Below are 7,255 nucleotides of genomic sequence, written 5' to 3'. Positions count from 1 at the left end.
GAGGACAGATGTACAAAAGGGAAAGTTTCGGACTTTCTGCATGTCTGAGTGGCCAGCTTTTAATGTAAAATGGCCACAGGAGGGAACCTTTCAACTGCATATTATCCTACAGGTTAAGGCCGTCATCTTCAGAGAAAAACCACATGGCCACCCTGACCAAATACCTTATATATTGTCTGGCAAGACATGATAGAGAATTCTCCCTCCTGGCTTAAACCTTTTCTCCCTCCTGAAGCAGGACCTACACCCAAGATCCTGGCCCTGTGGAAACCAACTCCTAAGTCTAACAAGAAAGTGGAGTCCAAACCAAAGACTCCACTTTACCCAGTCTTCCAGGACACTCCCACAGAGGACCTGATTTTTGCACCACCCTACCAGGACCCCCCCCACGTCTGCCCTTCCAGCAGAGGTATCAGGGGCTGTCGAGGGAGTACAACCCCCCTTTCAGATGGAGAGGCCCCCATGCATGGGCTGGCAGCAGGGACACGTGGACGGACCCATTGAGCGGCCCCAGCCTCAAACCTGGGAATGGCCGATTCCACTGTCCTTCCCCTCTGTGCCATGGGACTCCCCGATGAAACAGAGGGACAACCAATGTTATATTGGCCATTCTCTACTAGTGATTTATACAATTGGAGAACTCAACATGCAAAGTTCTCCAATAACCCAAAAGATCTGATTGGTCTTTTGGATACTGTTCTTTTCACCCATCAGCCCACCTGGGATGACTGTCAGCAGCTCTTTACCACTGAGGAAAGAGAGCGAATCCAGATGGAAGCTCAGAAGTCCATCCTAGGTGATGACAGACAGCCAACTCAGAACTCCCAATCTCATAAATGCAGCTTTCCCCTTGTCTCACCCTGCTTGGGAATACAACTTGGCAGAAGGTAAGGAGAGGCTCCATGTCTACTGCCAGACTCTAATGGCAGGTCTCAAGGCTGCAGCATGCAAGCCTACCAATCTGGCCAAGGTATATGATGTAAAACAGGGTAAAGATGAGAGTCCAGTGGCATTCCTAGAAAGGGTCATAGAGGCATTCAGACAGTACACCCCCTATGAATCCAGAGGCCCCAGAGACCAAAGCTGTCATAGTTATGGCTTTTGTTAACCAAGCCACTCCGGACATAAAAAAGAAATTACAGAGGGTAGAAAGACTAGGAGAGAAGAGCCTATGGGATCTGATAGTGGTGGCAGAAAAAGTCTACAATAACAGAGAGACCCTGGAGGAGCAACAGGCTAGAATAAGTGACCGTCAGACTCAGAACCTGGCTAAGATCCTACTGGCCATGACCATGGATGACCCAAATGAAAAAACAGAGACATCTCAAGAAGCTGGCTTCAAAAGAAGTTAATGGGGATGGCCCCCACTGAGAACGCCCCAAACTGAATAGAAACCAGTGTGCTTATTTCAGGAAAGAAGGCCACTGGGCAAGGGTCTGCCCCTGGTTAAAAGAATCCCCCAACAAAAGACCAAAGGCCTCCACTACTATCTTGGAGGTCGAAGAGTTAGACGATTAGGGGAGTCGGGGTTTGGCACCCCTCCCCGACCCAGGGCAACCCTTAAAGTGGAGGGGCAACCAATTAAATTCCTAGTAGACACTGGGGCACAGCACTCTGTCTTGCTACCACCTCAAGAGAAGTTGGCAAATAAGACCACATGGGTAGAGGGGGCCACAGGCACTAAAGAATATTCATGGACTACCTGAAGAACAGTGGATCTCAGCGTGGGCCAGGAAACCCACTCCTTCATGGTCATTCCTGAGTGCCCCTACCCCCTGTTAGGCTGGGACCTACTCACCAAGATGGGAGCCCAAATTAATTTCCACCCTGAAGAGGCAAAGGTTCTGGATAAAGAGGGACACCTGATCCAGATGCTTGTCATGAACCTGGGGGATGAATATCGTCTTCACCAAATGCCCCCAGAACGAATGACTGACATTGACCACTGGTTGCAGGAGTTTCCCCAAGCGTAGGCAGAAACTGGGGGAATGGGATTGGCCCAACATCAGCCAGCGATATACATTGAACTAAAGCCAGAAGCAGAAACAGTCAAAGCCCGCCAATACCCCATGCCTCTCACAGCACAGACAGAGATCATCCCACACATCTGGTGACTGCTAGACTCAGACATACTTTGGTCTTGTCAGTCGTCATGGAACACTCCCCTGCTGCCGGTACGAAAGCCACACTCTAATGATTATAGACCAGTCCAGGACTTGAGGGAAGTTAACCGAGGGGTGATGGACATACACCCTACGGTCCCAAACCCCTACATCCTCCTCTCCACCTTGCCCCCAGACAAGACTTGGTATACAGTGCTAGATCTAAAGGATGCCTTTTTCAGCTTGACCCCAAAGAGTCAAGACCTCTTCGCTTTTGAATGGGCAGACCCAGAGAAAGGCATCAATGGCCAACTCAACTGAACTCGACTACCACAAGGATTCAAGAATTCGCCCACCATCTTTGATGAGGCACTGCACAAAGACTTAGGTGAATTCCGTGCCAAACATCCTAATCTGACTCTATTACATTATGTAGATGATATCCTGTTGGCAGAGGACCAGGAAACATGCCTACAGGGCACCAAGGACTTGCTCCAAATGATAGCAACTCTAGGATACCAGGCTTCAGCTAAGAAGGCCCAGATCTGCAGAATGGAGGTGAGCTACCTGGGGTACAAATTAAAAGATGGACAAAGATGGTTAATGGATGTACAGAAGGAGACCATCATGAAAATCCCACAGCCTTGAAATGTCCGCCAGGTACATGAATTCCTGGGGTCAGCTGGGTTCTGCCGATTGTGGATCCCAGGTTTTGCTGACATAGCTAAGCCCCTCTACGAGGCCACAAAACAAAAATGGGACTTTGTATGGACTGAGGCCATGGACAAAGCCTTCAGTGACCTTAAACAAGCCTTGCTTTTGGCCCCGGCACTCGGACTGCCTGATCTGACTAAGTCCTTCCATCTTTACGTGGATGAAAAGGAAGGGGTGGCAAAGGGAGTCCTAATTCAATACATGGGCCCCTGGAAGAGACCAGTGGCATACCTCTCAAAGGAATTAGATGCCATGGCCGCTGGATGGCCTCCATGTTTAAAAATTATTGCTGCAGTGGCCACCATGGTTAGAGATGCAGATAAGCTGACTATGGGCAGGAACTATACGTCACTACCCTACATGCCATTGAAGGGGTACTCAAACAACTCCCGGACTGTTGGATCAGCAATGTCCACTTGACCCATTACCAAGCTTGCTTTTGAATCCTATCAGAATTTTGTTCCAGGCACCAACAGCCCTAAACCCAGCAACACTGCTCCCTAACCCTGACGGGGACCCCCCCCCCCACATGACAGCCAAGAAATCTTGGCTCAGGTGCACAGAGTCAGAGCTGATCTCCAGGATCAACTGCTGCCAAATGCAGATGACACCTGGTATACAGATGGCAGTAGCTTTGTCCGGGAAGGAATCAGGTATGTGGGGGCAGCTGTGACCACAGAGACAGAGACTGTCTGGGTGGAACCGTTGGCGGCTGGGACTTCTGCCCAATGTGCAGAACTGATTGCACTAACCAAGGCACTAGCAATGGGAGCAGGCAAGTGGATAAACATCTATACTGATAGCAGGTACGCCTTTGCCACAGCCCACATCCACGGAGCCATTTATAGAGAAAGAGGGCTCTTAACAGCAGAAGGAAAGACTATTAAAAACAAGGCAGAAATCCTCGAGCTCCTAAGGGCCCTCTGGCTGCCCAAGGCACTGGCCATTATCCATTGTCTAGGACATCAAAAAGCAGACACGCCAGTGGCCAGGGGAAACAGGCTGGCTAACTTAAAGGCAAAAGAGGCAGCTCTTTCAGTGGACCATGTCTTAGTGACCACACTGCCCGATCCGGGAGCACTGAGCTTGTTAGATAACCCCAACTATGCTGATGCAGACTTACAATGGATTAGGCCTCTGCCCGGGACACAATGCCTACATGGCTGGTGGAGAGCTGCAGATAGCAGCATAATCCTACCAGAGGAACTAGGACAACGACTCCTATCCAAAATGCACAGGAGTACACATATGGGAACAAAAAAAAAAAAAAAAAAAATGGAAGACTTGGTGCGACATGTAAAGATCACTATCAAAGACTCCTGATCAAAGATCGAACAGATTGTGGCAAGCTGCCACGCATACCAATTAACTAATGCCACCATCCATGGATCTAACCTGGGCACCCAGCTCCGGGGGGACCACCCAGGAGCCTACTGGGAAGTGGACTTCACTGAGATAAAACCTGGAAAATACAGATACAGGTATTTACTGGTATTTGTAGATACTTTTTCAGGATGGACAGAGGCATTTCCCACCAAACATGAAACCACACAGACCGTGACCAAGAAACTGCTGGAAAACATCTTACTGAGGTATGGTTTTCCTATTAAGATTGGATCAGACAACAGACCAGGATTCATCTCTAAGGTAACACAGGGAGTGGCACTAGTACTTGCGGCAGATTGGAAATTACATTGTGCATATAGGCCCCAAAGCTCAGGACAGGTAGAGAGGATGAGAAGAACATTAAAAGAGACCTTGACTAAATTAGCCTTGGAGACTGGCATGGATTGGATGACTCTCCTCCCCTTCGCCCTATATAGGGTGTGAAACTCCCCATATAAGATGGGACTTACCCCTTACGAGATCATGTTCGGTATTCCTCCACCTATTATTCCCAATTTAAAATCTGAGGTGCTTGCTGAGTTTAATGATCACCAACTCCTTTTCTCTCTCCAAACGTTACAATGAACCCATGAACAGGTGTGGCCTAAGCTGAGGGCCCTCTACGAAACTGGGCCACCCCCAGACCCCCATTGATATCAGCCGGGTGACTGGGTGTACATCCAGAGATAACAACACCAGACACTCCAACCACGCTGGAAGGGACCCTACATCGTGATCCTGACCACTCCCACCACTCTCAAGGTTGACGGGATTACTCCCTGGGTCCACTACAACCACGTCTGACCAGCTGACCCACATGCCATTCTCAAGGACTTCATCCCAGAATGGAAAAATCAGCCCGAGGACAATCCCCTAAAGCTAATACTGTGCCATTCTCACTTACCCCACTAATGCTGCTTACTTTTATCAAAGACAGAGTCAGTACAGTTCAGCTCATGGTACTCAGACAGCAATACCAACCACCGGACCTTGTTGCTGAGACCAGCCTGGACCCATGATTGGGTTTTCCTTAGGTTCCTCTGAGAGGGGGAAATGTGGAGGCTGAGAAAAATTAAGGCCATCCCACCTCAGGTTTAGCCTTAGCATAAGTACAGCCATCTTAGTTCCGGCAGCTATCTCAGACCCCTGTGCGCAAGGGCCAAACTTTCCCCTACTTTACTTTGGTTCCAGAGACCCCCACCCTGCTTTAGTAACAGGAAGCCCCATCCTGCTTTACTTCCAGAGACCCCCACCCTGCTTTAGTAACAGGAAGCCCCACCTTGCTTTGGTTCCAGAAACCCCCACCCTGCTTTAGTAACAGGAATCGCCACCCTGCTTTAGTAACGTGAACCCATAAATTCCCCTGCCTTAACTAAGCTCCGGATCCAAGTCTCTACTCTGCTGTGTTGGGTATACTTGGGCCCAAGCTTAAGCTTGTTAAATAAACCCTAGTGTGATTGCATCAGTGTTGGCTCCTTGGTGATCTCTCAGACGTGAAAACTCGGGTATAACAGTTCCAATGTCAGAATTATTGGGATCCCTGAGGGGTTGGAGAAAGAGAGAAAACTAGAAGATATACTTGAAAAAAGCATGGATGAAAATTTCCTTAATCTGGGGAATGGAACAAGTTTTCGTGCCTAGAGCAGAAAGGATAGCCCCCAAGATCAATGAGTATAGACATCAAGAAACTTAATTTTGAAATTCATGAATCTTAATTTCAGACAGGAAGTCTTAAGGGAAGCTAGGGGGAAGAGATTCCTTATGTACAGAGGAAGGTCCATCAGAATAATGTCAGACCTGTCCACAGAAACCTGGCAAGCCAGAAAGGGCTGGAAAGACATACTCAGGGCACTAAATGAGAATAATTTGCAGCCAAGAATACTTTATCCAGCAAGACTGACATTCAAAATGGATGGAGAGATAAAGAGCTTCCAAGACGGGAAAGATTTAAAAAAGTCTGTGACCACAGGTGGGGAGAAGTCAAGATGGTGGAAAAGTAGCAGGCTGAGAATACATCAGGTAGCAGGAGATCAGCTAGATAGCTTATCAATCCATTGCGAACACCTACAAGTCCAATAGGAGATGGAAGAGAAGAAGAGCAGCAATTCTAGAACAGAAAATCGACCACTTTCTGAAGGTAAGACTGGTGGAGAAGTGAATCAAAAACGACGGGAAGGTAGACCGTGGGAAGAGGGGCCAGTTCCCAGCAAGCAGCAGAGCAATGGAGCACAAAATTGGGACTTTTAAAAACCTGCTCCACTGAGGTACATCGCTTCAGAGGCTAAACCGGGGTGAAACCCACATGGAGCCAGCATGGCCCCAGGTACCGTGGGGTCACAGAAGGATAGGGAATGTCTGAGTGTCCCAGAGATCTCAGGTATTAGAGCGGGGAACTGGCTACAGAGACAAAGCCGAGGAGTGAGCTCTCATCTCAGGGTTACCTTGAACCGGTCACAGGCTGGGTGAGCTTGGAGTGCAGCCATAGTCCAAGGAGACGGAAGCGATTGAGCGCTTTTCTCCAAGCGCGACCAGAGGCCAGGGAGATGGGAGTGATTGAGTGCTTTTCTCTGAGGGTGATCTGAGGAGCAGTGGCTCTAGCTCTCAGCTCCTGCGGGCTGGATATTGAGAGGCTGCCATTATCATTCCCATCCTCCGGAACTCTACAGAAAGCATTCAAGGAACAAAAGCTCCCGAAAGCGAACCGAAGCAAATTACTTAGCCTGGCCCCTGGTAAGGGGAGGGCAATCTCGCTTCAGGCAAAGACACTTGAGAATCACTAAAACAGGCCCCTCCCCCAGAAGATCAACAAGAAATCCAGCCAAACTAAGTTCACTTACCAAGGAGAACAGCAGAATTGCAAAAGAGGAGAAAGCAAAGCATGGAATTCATGGCTTTCTCACCATGATTCTTTTCTCCTGCAGTTAATTAACTTTTTTTTTCTCTTCTGCTAAAATTTTTTTTTTAACTTTTACCCTTTCCTCTTTTAATGTTTTTTAACTAGTTTATCTTAACAATACCTTTCATTAAAAAATATTAATAATCTTTATTGAACC

General features: G+C 48.2%; 1 pseudogene; it reads left to right on the top strand.

Annotated features, from left to right (window-relative positions):
* The first annotated feature begins 528 nt into the window (after positions 1-528).
* Positions 529-5,114, top strand: LOC111155522 (annotated as a pseudogene).
* Positions 5,115-7,255: the final 2,141 nt, after the last annotated feature.

Source organism: Enhydra lutris, unplaced genomic scaffold, assembly GCF_002288905.1.
Source record: "Enhydra lutris kenyoni isolate GAN:26980312 unplaced genomic scaffold, ASM228890v2 scaffoldscaffold42, whole genome shotgun sequence".
Lineage (NCBI taxonomy): Eukaryota > Metazoa > Chordata > Mammalia > Carnivora > Mustelidae > Enhydra > Enhydra lutris.
Note: the sequence above shows the minus strand (reverse complement) of the source record. Positions and strands in the feature narration are given on the sequence as shown.